This window comes from Prunus avium, chromosome 5 (assembly GCF_965620075.1).
Source record: "Prunus avium chromosome 5, drPruAviu1.hap1.1, whole genome shotgun sequence".
In the NCBI taxonomy this organism is placed as follows: domain Eukaryota; kingdom Viridiplantae; phylum Streptophyta; class Magnoliopsida; order Rosales; family Rosaceae; genus Prunus; species Prunus avium.
Genome location: NC_142288.1, coordinates 29290336 through 29306344, shown reverse-complemented (window position 1 = coordinate 29306344; position 16009 = coordinate 29290336). Strand labels below are relative to the sequence as shown.

At 35.0% G+C, this 16009-nt stretch overlaps 1 non-coding gene across 1 annotated transcript; it reads left to right on the top strand.

The window, feature by feature from the left end:
* Window positions 1–15822: 15822 nt before the first annotated feature.
* LOC148294645 (small nucleolar RNA R71) lies at window positions 15823–15929 on the top strand. The gene has a single exon (XR_015836137.1). It is a non-coding gene; the product is annotated as a small nucleolar RNA R71 (small nucleolar RNA).
* Window positions 15930–16009: the final 80 nt, after the last annotated feature.

Below are 16009 nucleotides of genomic sequence, written 5' to 3'. Positions count from 1 at the left end.
CCCAAACACCACTTTCCTTTCTTCTCCAAAAAGCCTACATATTCTCAAACACTCTCCAAACACTTCTCCCATTCCTTCATCAAATTCTCAATGTTCCCAAACACTCCTCCCTTCTCTTTCTCAAACACATCTCTCCTCTCTTCCAAAAGTCTCCAAATCTCTCAAACACATGTCTCAACCTTTCCAAAATCCTCAAAGCTCTCAAACACATGTTCTTCCAAAATCCTCCAAGTTCTCAATACTTTCTTCTCCCTCTCAAAGTTCTCAACACCCCAAGGGGGGGAGCTCTCAAACACTTCTCTAGAGCTCCCTTCCCTTCTCTCCCTCAAATTCTCTTAATTTTGCTTTCTAGTTCTCAATTCTAGCTTTCCTTTTGCTTCTTAGTTGTAATTTATTTTTCTTTGTAATGTAAATTCTTTTCTTAAGTTTTCAAGTTGAATTAGTTTCCAAGTTTCAATTATGGTTTTTGTTCTTATTCATTATGCTTATAAGTTAATATGCTAGTTTGAATGATTGATCACCATTTAGGCTTGCATGTTAGCTATCTTGGTTTGAATTAAGAGTATACACCATGCTTTAATTCGAATTGAACTATGAATAGGAAGAGTATGTATGGACATTCGACAACAGGGATTAGATACATGCTTGGTTGTTTAAATTGTTCTTCTATGCTTAATGGGTTCCTAATGCTTAATTTTAGGTTAGACAACAAATGATCAAATTAGGGAATTAGGAACACAAGGTTATGACCACACACCATGGCTTAATCATACTTTAGCTAGAATCAATCCATTAATCTAATTGAACTTGGGAACTTATTTGCTTGAGTTATTTCCTTTTTTCTTGTTGTATTTATTTCCTTTCTTTTTCATTTTTGTTTTGTGTAGGGAAAATGAATTGAATCATTCAATCACCAATCCTCGTGGGATCGACCTCGCACTTACATACGCTATACTACCGAACGGCTCGTGCACTTGCGAGTATCACAAGTTGAGGATGCAACTGAATCCATTTTGGTGCAGCTGTATCTACGCAACAATGACCCACACTTGCGACTGTTGCTGTGCTTTGCACGCTTAGTGCCAGAGCATCGCTCACGACCCGGTTGTCATCCCTTGATCCCAGCACCCGTATATCCTTGGGAGTCACTAGATTTCTAGCAACTCCAAGGGCAACATCGTTGTCCAGCAGTATCGAGTCATTCACTGTCACGTGCCCCCGTGCTGAGGCAAAGTAGGGCATCCACACTGGTGCCACTGCTTGGCCCTGAGTCTGAGTTGGTTGAGCTAGGTTGAGATCCAGCGAGAATGGGTAGGAAGAGGCCATTTGAACTTTCTTTTCTTTTGTTCTTGCTTTTCTCTTTTGTGTGTTTCTGAGTTTTGTGTGTTTTGCCCCAACTCTTTCTCTTCTTCTTTTATAGAGTTAGTTTCTACGTAACCCTAGCCACTGCGCTTCTGGTTTGGCGCGGCCCTTGCGGCCTATCCCCCTCTATCGCCTCACCTGTCCCCCAACCCCTTTAATTGCATTTCCGCCTTTCAGCGCTTTCAAGAAACGAAAGTCGTCACGCCTTCCTATGAAGGCAATAATTCTGGCTTGGGACCGTGAGAGAGACCTCTGCTTGTCGGCACGTCTCTCACTTTGTATCCCGTGACTCACAGGAGCCGAGACATCAGGGCCCACTTTTTTTTTTATTTTTCTGAGTCCTCGCTCTTTGTGTTTCTGACTCAGTTTCTTTGTTTTATATACTTCCTTCGCTTTTGGGCTTTCCTTTGGGTTGGGCTTTCATTTTGGTTTGTGCGTTTCTTTGGGTTGGATTTCTGCGTGGGTAGGACTGTTGTTAGGGCTTACTGTTCTGCTTGTTTTGTTTTGTTTTGTTTGGTTCAGTTTGGTTTTGTTTTGTTTTGTTTCGTTTTGTTTTGCAGCCGTGTTGTAGTTGTATTTCTTGTTTGTTCTTGTTTTTACTTGCTTTATTCCCTTTATTTCTTGTTATAACATTGTTGATGCCTAAGTTCTTTAACATTGAGGACAATGTTTATTTTTAAGTTTGGGAAGGGATAGCAAGTCTTTTTCGTTTCACTTAAACTCTTGCTTTCTTTTATTTTGTTTTCTTTTCTGTTTTGAGTCTTTTTGTTTTCAAGTCACTTTCCGGACATATACGATGAGATTGTGATGAATGTTTACATGACTTGATTGAAAATGCTAAAAAAATAATAATTTGTTATTCACTAAATGGCATCGTTCTAGCATGATATGTTTGAAACCCTCTATGCACTTGCCATTTGTTTCATAATTCTCCAGTTGAGGGATTTGCATGATCCAAAGAATTGTATCAAGCATGAATTAGACTTGTATAACCATATAATGTGAGCTTTGAGCCTTTTGCTTCAATTCATGAGTGTTATACACATATTCTTATTTTCTTGTCATCCGAGTTGTTGTTTGATCTCATTATTCATTGATTTGGTTGAGCACTTAAAAGTCACTCATTCTTGTGCAATTTGATTACATGACATTTGAGAAATGATATTGAGGCCCTCTTTGGACCGTTTGTGCCTTTCAAGCTAACCGTATGCATGCTTAAGCATGATTTTCCATTGTTAACCACCTTGAGCCTATATGTATGTAAGCCTTTTCTTTCAAGTAACCAATTTTTACTTCTAGCCTTAGCCTGAAAAACAAGAATATACCTTTCTAAGGAACTCATGAGCTTTAATTTAGATATGTTTTTCATGCTAAGTTTGGGAAGGGTTATTACATTTCAAAAAAAAAAAAAAAAAAAAAAAAAAAAGAGTACTTCACTCAAAGGGTGAAAGAAAAGAGAAAAGTTGTGGTTAAGTGGCAATGGTTTCAAATCCAATTTCATGTTTCTTGGTTGTTCGAATGGAAGGAAGGAGTGTGAATCATAATTAGTGGAGGTACAAGGCTTTGTGGTCTATTTGATCACCCCTAAAAAAAAAAAAAAAAAAAATTGAAAATCTTAAGCGTGATGTTTCAAAGTCTTTTAGTCAACGATTATATGCTCTTACATTGTGAGTTCCTTGGACTTTGTTGTATCCATATCCTTCATTTCTTACTCACCTTGCACCCTTAGCCCCATTACAACCTATAATAAAGACCTAAATTGATCCTAAATGTCATGTGGTTGATTTGCACACATTTTTCAGCTTTTGAGTGTTTAGCATCCTTCTTGAGATCATATTCATGCATGTTTTTCAGCTTGCTAATTTTGAGTTAAGTCCCTTATGGTTTAACTCTATTCTCATGTCTATTATTGAGTGATGCATTGTAACCCTCTCCCGAGTGATTCATTTGTGAGAGGACAACTTTGGTGAGATTTGAAGTTACATTTGTGCTTGGTATGATTTTTTGAAGTTGTGTGAAAACTGAAATTGGAGAATGAGTTTCATTTGGCCATCACACTACTACACTTGAGCATGTTGTGTTCTGAACTTTGCCGCCTTGTGACTAATGTCTAAACTAAGTTTTTCTTGTGAAATTTTTTGAGTCATTTGCATAAGTCACTCTCTCTTTGGAAAGTGTTCGAAAAGTTTTGTTTCGAGTCTTGTTTTAGTTTCTGTTTTGCTCGAGGACTAGCAAAAGATAAGTTTGGGAAGTTTGTTCGGTTCATTTTTACACATGATTTTTCATGTTATTCACCCACTATTTTGAGTTAGTTCTTGACATTTTATAGCTTTTTACTTCCTTTTTGTGTTTTCTTAGATTTTGCCTTGGTTGGGATGAAAATGAGCTAAAAGTGCATTATTAGTTATAAATTCTGTTTTTGTTCATTTTCGTAGGTCAACTTCTTGGCCTGGGATCAACATGCTCTGGTGCTCGGATGAGGTCATGATCTTCATGAGACTTGTTCCAATGGATGTTAACTACAACATATCCAAATTTGAGCTCCATTGGACAAGTATTGCCTATCCAACCAATCCATCATGTTACCACAGTTCTGGAAATCCGGATTTGGCCAGCTTTTACCTCCCTTGTGTCATCTTAACTTCTTGTTACCATAACTCTTGGTAACAAGGAATTACATTTGTAAAATAGATATTTTCTGAGCTTTTGGCATCTTTGTGAAGTCAAAGCTCCATCATGGCAAGGGGACAATGGGCTAAGGCTTTATCAAAGGTGGTAGTTTTATATTAAAAGGTAAAAGCTGGAAAGGAGGAGAGAGGGAGGAGAAGTCAAAATTGCAATCTGATATTGGGAGCCTTTTGATCGTGGGAAATCAGGCTATTCCACATTCTACACAACTGGAGAGCAGCTTTTGGGGAGCTAAGAGCAAGGAAGGAGAAGGAGGTGCAGCCAAGGAAGAAAGGAGAAGACTTCCACCATTGAAGACTTCAAGCTTTCATCATTTCCAAATCTGTAAACTCCTTCTAGTTATATTTCGAGTTTGTATTTGGAATAAGTATGAGCAACTAAACTCCATAGCTAGGGCTTAGGTTGAAGCCCTAAACATGATTACCTTATTGTTTTGATGCTTGAGTGTATGAATTTCTAGATGTTGTTGATGAACCCCATTCACTAATTGAATTTTATGATTTGTGTTTGCTTCCTTTGCTTAATCACCTTAGGTTGTATGCATGTAGCTAAAGTTGAGAAGTTGTGTAAGATAACCAAGAACACAATTTCTAATTAGCAACAAATGATTGAACTTGTTTAAGTGAGCATCATGTGAATTGGTTTCTTGACAACAATTGATGAATTCCAATTCACCAAATTAATCTATCCTTGATGTGTGTTTTCCTTGATTGATTACCTTTGAAAGCATGCTTCTTGAGGTTGTTGGGATTATGTGTATCTTCATGTTTTCCTAAGCAATAGATGGATGGAGTAAGAACCATCCATGTGAATTGGTTTCTTGAATACCTAATGTAAACACCATGCTATTAGGGTTCTTGTGATGTTCATATTCTCTTTGAACTTAATGGGTTTTCCTTGCAATCGAATCGAAGTACGAACCATACCTAGGTTCGGTTATGAGGAGGGCACAAGTATTGTAGCACGAACCATGCACTTTACGTATATTAGAGAGAATCAATGCGTCTTGAGCCACGACCCATGGTCTTGATTGCGAACATCTTCATCAATACATTTAGAGTTCATCACTTGAGTATCCATGAACACGGGTAGAATTGTTTAGGGTGGATTCCGAAACCCTAGTGTTTGTTACATTTTAATTTCACTTTTTGATAATTCATCTCTGCCATTCACATTTAAATTCAAAGTCCATTTACTTTCATGCAATAGAAATAGGTCACTTGAACCAAAATCAAAAAACCCCCCCCAATGTGTGTGTGAGTTGCGTGTTTGACACGTTTTGTGTCTTTGTCACTGAATTTTGTTTGTTTCCGTAATTGTTTTGGACTTTTGGTCCGCGTTGTGTTCTTGCATTTTCTGTGCTGATTCCAACCGTATAAAGAACGTGAATTTTGGATAAACGGTTGGAAAGTTATAGGTCAAAAACTGGACAGAGGTCGAAACTGAAAAACAGAGAAACGAATCTGTCCAAATGGTGATAAACGGGTGATAGAAAGTGCTGTTTGTGTTTTTCTTTGTTTTCTTGTGTTGTTTCATTTCTTTTATCTTCCTTACTTCATTTTTAGTTTCCAATTTGTATTGTGTTTGTGTGTTGTGTAAAATTAGTGTTCTTTACGTACTCAAATTAGAACTTATAGGAAACCGACAAGTTCTTCGTGGGATCGACCCCGTACTTACATAATCTATACTTCATTAGATTCGTGCACTTGCGGGTATTTTTAATTGGTTGTTTGCACATTAATTTGTGTCCTTTTAGGAATGCAACATGCGTGCATATCCTAAAGGATATTATTGGCTGTTAAGTTGACTCGTGAAAACAGAAGTCAATATATATCTTGGAGGCCAAGTAATTAAGCTGCTCCAATAAATCTCAAGTTAATCCCTTTGATGAAACTGATAGTGAAACGATGCGAATCCTGTCAATTATCAGAGAAACACAAACCCAAGCCGCCGTTTCACAACTCACAAGAGGACTGCCTCCTGTTCGTACCACTTTTACAAAAATCAAAGGAGATAGTATCGTATAGTAGTGTAGCTCGGAAGTCCGAGTGTCGTATCCACAGAGAGCAGTGTAAAGAAAATAACAGAGATGAAAAAGAACAAGTGTGATTGAGAGGTAGAATTATGCAAGATTTGATTTGGAGAAAATTTAATTGATTAAAACACTAAGGCATTGGGTTTCCACTTTTAACATAAGCATGCAACTCTTAATAATTTGATCCACAAAATATTTTCCATTGTAGTTGTTCAAAATAATTAAAGCTCTTTTTAATTTCCTTTAGAAGTATTCTAAGCATAACTTGTACCATTGGCAACAAACTATCAAAAAATAATCTTCATCAAAATTCTATTAATCTTTAGTAATTCTCTTCTCTTTTAAAAGCATGAAAGTTTTTACTACACTATGGGAAAAACATGATTGAACCCATGAAATAGATTATCAAACATTCATCAATTAATTAAAAAGAAAACTACAAATTCCATTTGAACAAAAACTACAAATTCACATTAAAGCTTAAGTTTGGATCAAACTAATAAAAATTACACACTTATATTAAAAGTTTCCTCCCTAGCCCTAGCTAGGGAGTTAGTTCCCCATAATAAAATAAAACTAAAAACAGAATTTAAGACTTAGAAATATGGAGGGAAAAGAGAAAAAGCTCAAGATTGTGGAGCTTGGTGTAGTTTTACAATGCCGTAGCTCCATCTATTTATAGGAGGATGGGAGCAATATTCATGATTTTAATATGTCTTCCACTTGCCATCAAACCAATTGCCAAGTTGCTTCCTTTAATTAATTCATTGTGATGATGACTCCTTATCTAAATTCTTCAAAACTTTCTTCCACTTGAACACTTTGTCATGCATTTCCATACTTTCCTTCTTCTCATTGTCGGGTATCACTCTTGAATTTCTCCACACCACTCTCCACTTGCTTCTTTACTCCAAGCTTTTATCATTTCAAATAAGTACCCATCATTTTCAAATATATTCCTTAATCTTGGCCTAGTTCCTTGACTTTGGTTTTCACAAAGATCTTTGAGTCTTCTTATCAATTGCTCCACTTGCTCATCTATCGTATCTTCTCATAAAAACTGCAGCAACTTTCCTCAAATTGTAGCTAGATAACAACTCAAGCATCATCATTCTTCTTTGCATTCATTGGTTGCAAGTAGTCAATTTGAACTTCTCCTTCATTGTTTATTCATTCTTTCTTTATTTCTTCAATGATGGAAGCTTTGCATGCATGTCCTAGAGTATATTCATGCAATTGATTGCTTCTTCTTTTCATTTGTTTTATCTTCAATTGCATTTGCTGCTGCACAAGTTGTCTCGAGCAAATTTCCTTGGCTTTGGCTGCACATATTTCTTCTCATCCTTTACTTTCTTCTTGCAACACATTACTTACTTCTTTTCCTCAACATGCTATTGGTGGAAGACACTTAATATCTACAAACAACCACTCATTAAATATAAAAACAAAGATTGGAAAGAAACAATAAAAATACTTTAATAGATTTATATAAAACAAAAGAAAATACTAACCAATATAAATTTAAGGATAAAACTTGTATTAATTTTGTGCTCATCAAATACCCCCAAACCTATATTTTGCTAGTCCTCGAGCAAAAGAAAATAAAAACTAAGTAGAAAAGAAAACTAAGCCACTTTCGCAGGGATCTCGATTGCATTTAGCATATGCAACAAGCCTTTAAACCCCTAGGTTACCCTAGTGGACGAGTATAGTCTCGTGAGGGCTTTCAGTGATGATACCCACAAACATCGAAATGAGAGTTTAAAAATTTATGCTACAACAAAATTTGAAAATTTAAACAAATGCTTAACCATCATCAAAAGCTATTTGGATTGAAAAATTCATGAACAATTTTTAAAAGAGCAAACATGCTTCAAATTAATCCCCACATAAAGTTTTGATCACTTATAATCATTTAGTAAATTTTTCATTTGTTTCCTTTGGTGTTTAAGTGAACCAACACATTTTAGAGACAAAAGTTAATTTCAATCATAGTAACCTCATTATTTCAATCATTATCAAAATTCAGTGCAAATAACTAACCAAAGCATATATATACATTTTTTTTTTTTTTTTTTTTTTTTTTTTTTTTTTTTTTTTTTTTTTTGATTGTGACTGTGCAATGTTTAGTTCCATTAAGCTTTCTAATTAACCCATGTAGCGAGATTTAGGCCAACGACTCTCAAACCAAAGGTTTTAAGGCATTAGGTGTAGAAACACCCCTAAGGGCTTATTAACTCGAGTTAAAAAGGCTACAGAACTAAACTAGTCACAAAATGTATTTACCCCAAAACTTTACCGTTTGACGCGAACACTCGCTGCTGTTTAGGCAAGAGGCCCGGTTACTAAGTAAAACTCTGGATAAATTAACATCATTATTATTATTTTATTTATTTACTTATTTGTTTTTTTACGCCAAGGTCAATCAAGAGCAATGTCTTCTAACTCTACTTAAAACAACAAAGTTAACTATAATTGATCTTTTCTTTCATTCTCACTAAAGTGTTGATGTGCATGTGAGAGTTCAAAGTATAACTCATGAATTATCCACTAAATAGAAATAAGTGAAAAAAAAAAAAAAAAAAAAAACTAAAATTATGGGTTTAAAATTTAATAATATGTTTCCAATCGTAAAAATCATTCATGAGTGTTAAATCTGATTTGATGATAGTAAGCATAAAAATCTAGAGATAACACCATTTTTATTTTTTAATTAATTTTTTTTTAATTTTTGGGTGAAATAAAATAATAAAAAAAAAACAAAACAAAACTTCTAAACCTTACCCCCAAACCTAAATCAATCATTGTCCTCAATGTTGAAGAATGTAGGTATCAACAAAGTTATAACAAGAAATGAAATGGAGTAAAGCAATTAAATAAAAGAACAAAAAAGAATTAAAATTATAATTTAGTTGCAAAAATAATAAAAAATAAAAATAAAAATAAAGGAAAACAAAAATAACCAAACAAAACAGTAAACCCTAACAAACAGTTCTACGCAAACCGAAACCCAAAAGACGAAGAAGTCCAGCCCATTGGAACCTCCAAATCAATTGAAAACCCAATCCAAACGAAAGCCCAAAATTTTTTTTTTTTTTTTTTTTCGGAAAGAAAATAAACTAAGTTATAAAAGAAAAAGAAAAAGAAAAATAAACACATTTCCAAAAATTTAAAAATATATATATATATATAGAAAAACAAAAACAAAAACTGGAAAGGGAAGGTCACGGATAAAAGAAGGAAGGGATGTGTCGGCGTGCAGAGACAGCGTTCAATAATTAAGCAGAAAACACGGAAAGTGAAAGTGAAAGTAAAAGTGAAAGTGAAAGTAAAAAACATGAAGGTAAAAGAAAAAAAATTGTCTCCCCTCTAAAAACACGCGGCTGCAAAACGTTAGGGAATCCGAGAGAAACAAACGCAGAAGCCGAAGTCTATTTAACCCGTCTCTGTGGAGTTGAGCTTGCGTCTGTGTTTCATCCTGAAAACTCAGAGTAAAACATCAATAAGCAAGAAACACAAATCACAATGGCAACCTCACCCACTTCCCTCGATGATTTGAATCTAGAGTTGGCCCTTGCGCCATCAGTGGCTCAAGTAAGTGCTCCTCCTCAATCCGTCTTCCCAAACTCCACATATCATCATGGCTCGGCCTCAAACTTTGCTGAGGCAATGCCGAGAAGAGTAGTGCTGCCAGGAGGGATGACTGTTAGGAGACTCACACCGGCAGATCATCTGTACATGACACAGAGGTCAGACAAGGCCGCGGTGGAGGAGTCTCATGATTTAACTGTTCTCCACGCAACCTCCTCCACAAATCTGGGCATAAGATTACTGGCGAGGACGCGAGAGTGCGCAGTTCTGACCGAGGAAGTAGCCTCTTTGAAGGCTCAGGTGGCGGATTTGCAAAAGCGGCTCTACTGTGCCAACCAGCAAGTAGAAGCACTGTGGAAGAGAAACAATGATCATGCAGAGCTTTTGCAGATTCTACAAATAAGAGAAAATAGAGGCAATTAGTATGATGCCTCAGGTGGCTCAATATCTGGGAAGAAACATGTGATTTTTAAATATATGTATGCATTTTCACGTCTATGTATGTAATCACATGTTTATGAAATGAATAAGTATTCGAGCCAAATTTCCGTGTGTGCAATCAAGAAGCAATCTACTTCCCAAACTTAACAACAAATTAAATACATAAACAAGTAAAAGAAAGAAAGAAAGAATTACAGTAATAAAAGCAAAGAGAAACAAGAAATTCAGAATTGCCTTAGTTGGAGATCGGGTTCCGATCTGTTTATTTATTTATTTATTATTTTTATTTTTATTTTTTTACAGTACTTAAATAGAAAGATAATACCTGGAAAATATGCGTGTCAATCCCTTTGGTATTTATCCCGTACAGAATGAAAGACAAAAATAATAAATAAATAAAATCCAAGCAAAAAGAAATAAAGACCAAAATAAAATAAAACACACAAAAAGAAAACTAAAATCTATACAAATACAAAATAAACAGTCATAAAAAAAATACAAAAATAACCACACAAAGAAATAAGCAAAAATTATATTGTTTTTTTTTTAATATTATTTTTTTATTTTTAACACTTTGTAAAAAATAACTTATTTTAAAAACACAAATATACAAGCAACTCACGGATGACCAGTTAAGGGCCTCAGAAAACACAGCCAGGGGATCCGGGAAGGTTGGAGGGGTCACAATGGTCCCGCTTAAAACCCAAACTTCTTAAACACCAAAGGTGTCGCCTATAGAACTCCTAGACACTGTATTGACGAAGACACTCACTGGAGTTACCAAAAGTCAGCTCATATGAAAAATCTTTTTTTTTTTTTTTTTTTTTTTTTTTTTTTTTTTGTGTGTGGGTAATTTCTACAGCTTATGAATATCTAAAAAAACATAAATAGCACAAATAAATAATAAATACGAAACTAAAGATAGTCTGAGAATTCAATCCTGATAAACAGGATTCTCCAAGTGAATCGTGTCATCCTGCATAACAAAATTATCCAAAAATGGTTTAAGACGTTGACCATTAACTTTAAAAACATTACCATTTTTTGGATCCTCAATCTCCACTGCTCCGAAAGGAAAAACTCTTGTGACCACAAATGGACCTGTCCATCTGGAACGAAGTTTACCAGGAAAAATATGCAATCTCGAATTATATAAGAGAACTTTCTGTGATGGTTCAAAGTTTTTCCTCAAAATATTTCTATCATGAAAAACCTTCATTTTCTCTTTGTAAATTCGAGAGTTTTCGTAAGCATCATTCCTTAATTCTGCCAACTCACTCAACTGAAGCTTCCTATTTGAACTTGCATCATTTAAACCAAAATTAAACATTTTAATTGCCCAATATGCCTTATGTTCAAGTTCAACTGGTAAATGACAAGCCTTACCGTAGACAAGTCTGTAAGGTGACATCCCTAAGGGGGATTTGTATGCTGTACGGTATGCCCATAAAGCATCAATTAATCTCAAAGACCAATCTTTACGGTTAGGACTCACAGTTTTTTCCAAAATTTGTTTTATCTCCCGATTAGCAAGTTCAACTTGACCGCTTGTTTGTGGGTGATATGGGGTAGCGACTTTATGAGTGACACCATATTTTTTCATTAAAGCCTCAAAAGGTTTATTACAAAAGTGTTTTCCCCCATCACTTATAATAGCTCGAGGTGTTCCAAATCTTGCGAAAATATTTTCTTTTAAAAACCGCAAAACAGTTTTATGATCATTATGTCGACAAGGAACAGCCTCTACCCATTTAGAAACATAATCAATACCGACCAAGATATAAAGATATCCAAAAGAAATAGGGAAAGGACCCATAAAATCAATGCCCCAACAATCAAATATTTCAATTACCAAAATTGGGTTCAAAGGCATCATGTTTCTACGGGTAATTGCCCCCAACTTTTGACAACGGTCACAAGTTCGACAAAAAGAATTAGTGTCTTTAAAAAGCGTAGGCCAATAGAATCCACACTGCAAAATTTTTGCAGCGGTTTTCTTTACAGAAAAATGACCGCCACATGCTTCATTATGACAAAAAGAAATTACTGCATGGATTTCATTATCAGGTACACACCTTCTAATGATCTGATCAGGGCAATATTTAAACAGATAAGGGTCATCCCAAAAGAAATTTCGAACCTCTGTAAGAAATTTCCTCTTGTCTTGAGCAGTCCAATCAGATGGAATTTTACCTGTAGCAAGAAAATTAACAATGTTAGCAAACCAAGGTAATTCTGAAATAGCAAATAATTGCTCATCTGGAAAAGAATCATTAATTGGCAATGTTTCAATGATATCCTCAAAACTCAATCTAGACAAATGATCAGCCACTACATTTTCTACTCCCTTTTTATCTTTGATTGTGATGTCAAATTCTTGAAGTAGTAGGATCCACCTAATCAGTCGAGCTTTAGCATCTTTTTTTTCAAAAAGGTATTTTAAAGCTGCATGGTCAGTGAAAATAACAATAGGTGATCCAACTATATAAGAACGAAACTTATCCAAAGCAAATACCACAGCAAGGAGTTCTTTTTCAGTTGTAGAATAATTCATCTGAGCACTGTTCAAGGTTCTGCTTGCATAATGTATGACATGTGGCTTCTTATCCTTTCTTTGCCCCAAAACAGCTCCAACCGCGTAATCACTAGCATCACACATAATTTCAAAAGGTAAAGTCCAGTCAGGTGGTTGCATAATTGGAGCAGATGTGAGCATTTTAATTAATTTCTCAAAAGCCTTTTGACATGAATCAGACCACTCAAATTTACAATCTTTTAATAGGAGATTACACAAGGGTCTAGATATTGCACTAAAATTCTGAATAAATCTCCTATAAAAACCAGCATGACCTAAAAATGATCTGACATCTTTAACAGTTTTTGGAACTGGCAATTTTGAAATCAATTCAATTTTAGCTTTATCCACTGCAATTCCTTTAGATGAAACAATATGACCAAGAACAATTCCAGAAGAAACCATAAAATGACACTTCTCCCAATTTAAAACAAAGTTTTTCTCTTGGCATCGAACCAATACTTTTTCCAAATTACTCAAGCAATTATCAAAAGAATCACCAAAAACAGATATATCATCCATGAAAACTTCAAGAAATTGCTCAACCATATCACTGAAAATACTGATCATGCATCTTTGAAAAGTAGCTGGAGCATTACATAATCCGAAAGGCATTCTACGAAAAGCAAAAGTACCAAAAGGACATGTAAAAGTAGTTTTTTCTTGATCTTCAATGGCAATTTCAATTTGATAATAACCTGAGTATCCATCTAAGAAGCAATAAAATTCATGACCGGCTACCCTTTCTAAGATTTGATCAATAAAAGGTAAAGGGAAATGGTCTTTTCTAGTTGCAGAATTCAGCTTTCTATAATCAATGCACATACGCCAACTTGAAACCACTCTAGTAGGTATCAATTCATTTTTATCATTTTCAACCACAGTTATGCCAGATTTCTTAGGTACAACTTGAGTAGGACTTACCCATTTACTATCAGAGATGGAATAAATAATACCTGCATCTATTAATTTTAACACCTCAGTTTTAACAACATCTTTCATGATTGGGTTTAACCTACGTTGTGCCTCCCTAGAAGACTTGGCTTCATCCTCTAAAAATATTTTATGAGTACAAACAAGAGGACTAATTCCCTTAATGTCAGCAAGAGTCCAACCAATGGCAGATCTGTGAGAATTCAACACATTAAGTAACTTACCTTCTTGCAAAGAGTCAAGTTCAGAAGATATTACCACTGGAAAAGTGTTGTTGGACCCCAAGAAGGCATGTTTAAGTCCCATGGGTAAAGGCTTCAATTCTAGATTAGGAACTTCCACATTTGATGGCAATGTCTTTTCCTTTCGAGGTGGAAGCTTCTCAAACCTTGGAGTCCATTTATCAGCCTGTAAGGAATTAAACAACGAATTAAGATAAGCAATTTCTGGCTCCTCAAGTAATTCGGATTCTTTAGAATTCAATAAAAGAGTCTCAAAAGGTTCAGAAATACTAGTCTTCTCAAATTGATCCTGTACAAGAACTTCAATCAAGTTCACCACTCCACATTCATCATCTTCATAAGGTTTCCTGAAAACATTAAAAATGTTAATTTCCAATGTCATGTTACCAAAACTGAGTTTCATTATCCCACTCCTACAACTGATGTGTGCATCACATGTAGCAAGGAAGGGACGTCCTAAAATGACAGGAATTTCATTTTCAGAATGCAAAACAGGTTGTGTATCCAAAACAACAAAGTCAACAGGGTAGTAAAATTTGTCCACTTGGACCAATACATCCTCAATTACCCCTCTCGGCACTCGTACAGAACGATCAGCAAGTTGCAACTTCATTGTTGTGGGCTTCAATTCACCAAGACCTAACTGCAAATACACTGAATATGGCAACAAATTTACACTAGCCCCCAAATCAAGCAAAGCACAATTGATGTAATTTTTTCCAATTACACATGAAAGAGTGGGACTTCCTGGATCTTTGTATTTAGGAGGGACCTTATGTTGCAACAATGCACTCACATGTTCAGTCAAAAATGCAGTTTTCTTCACCTGATGCTTTCTTTTAAATGTGCACAGATCTTTTAAAAATTTAGCATAAGAAGGAATCTGTTTAATAGCATCTAACAGAGGAATATTAACTTTGACTTCTTTAAAAACATCCAAAATTTCATGATTTTGATTCAATTTCTTTGGAGGATTTAAAGCTTGGGGAAAAGGAGCAGGAAAATTATTTTCATTTAATTCACTCAATTTGGACTTGTTTAGTTCATCATTATTCTTAGATTTTTCAACTTCCTTTGGTGAAGGTGTTGTATCAATTATTTTACCACTTTTAAGAGCAATGACAGACTTAGCATGTTCAATTGAGGTTTCACACAAATTAACATTTTTTGGATTTGGTTGAGTTTGAGAAGGAAATTTCCCTTTTTCATTTATTGCAAAAGAATTTGTCAATTTAGAAATTTGGCTTTTAATTTCTTTATTTTCATCAACCATTTGACCAAACAAGGTATCATACCTTTGATTTTGCTTCTGTTGTTCCTGCATAAATGCTTGAAGAGTATCGCTCAAAGATGGTCTAGCATTAAATGTATTAGTTGTAGGAAATTGATGATTGAAAGAATTTCTCTCACTTACCTGAGGTTGTGAATCATTGCTCCAACGAAAATTTGGATGATTCCTTGTCGCTGGATTGTAAGTGTTGGAAAAAGGAGAATATTGTTGTTTGAAGTTTCCAACAGCAGCACAACGCTCCTCATAAGCTCCTTTCATTTCCTGAAAAATTGGGCAATTTTTAACAGTATGACCAATCTCATAACAAGAATCACATACTTGATTAACATCAGCTTGAAAAACAGGTTGAGGCAAATTTGATTTTTCCGTTTTCAAAGCAGCTATCTCTTTAGTCAAAACCTCAAATTTTAATTTCCAATCATCTTCTTCTTTTAATTGATAAATTCCTTTATTAGTAGAAGATGTGGCAATTCTTGACCGATCAGTGGTCTCAACTGGACTGGGGACAGTCCATTGATGAGCTTTTTCAGCAATTTCATCCAAAAATTCTAGGGCATCATCAGGGTCTTTTTGCATAAAATTTCCATTACACATTGACTCAACAAATTGGCGATCACGAGGGAGAAGTCCCTCATAGATATAACTAGCAAGACGCCAATTTTCAAAACCATGGTGTGGGCACAAATTCAAAAGCTCTTTAAATTTTTCCCAAGTTTGATACAAAGTTTCATTTTCCTTTTGAGAGAAATTTGAGATTCTTTTCTTAAGAGCAATCGTCTTGTGATTAGGAAAATACTTGTTAAAAAATGCTTGAGTCATTTCCCCCCAAGAACCTATGGATCTAGCCCTTA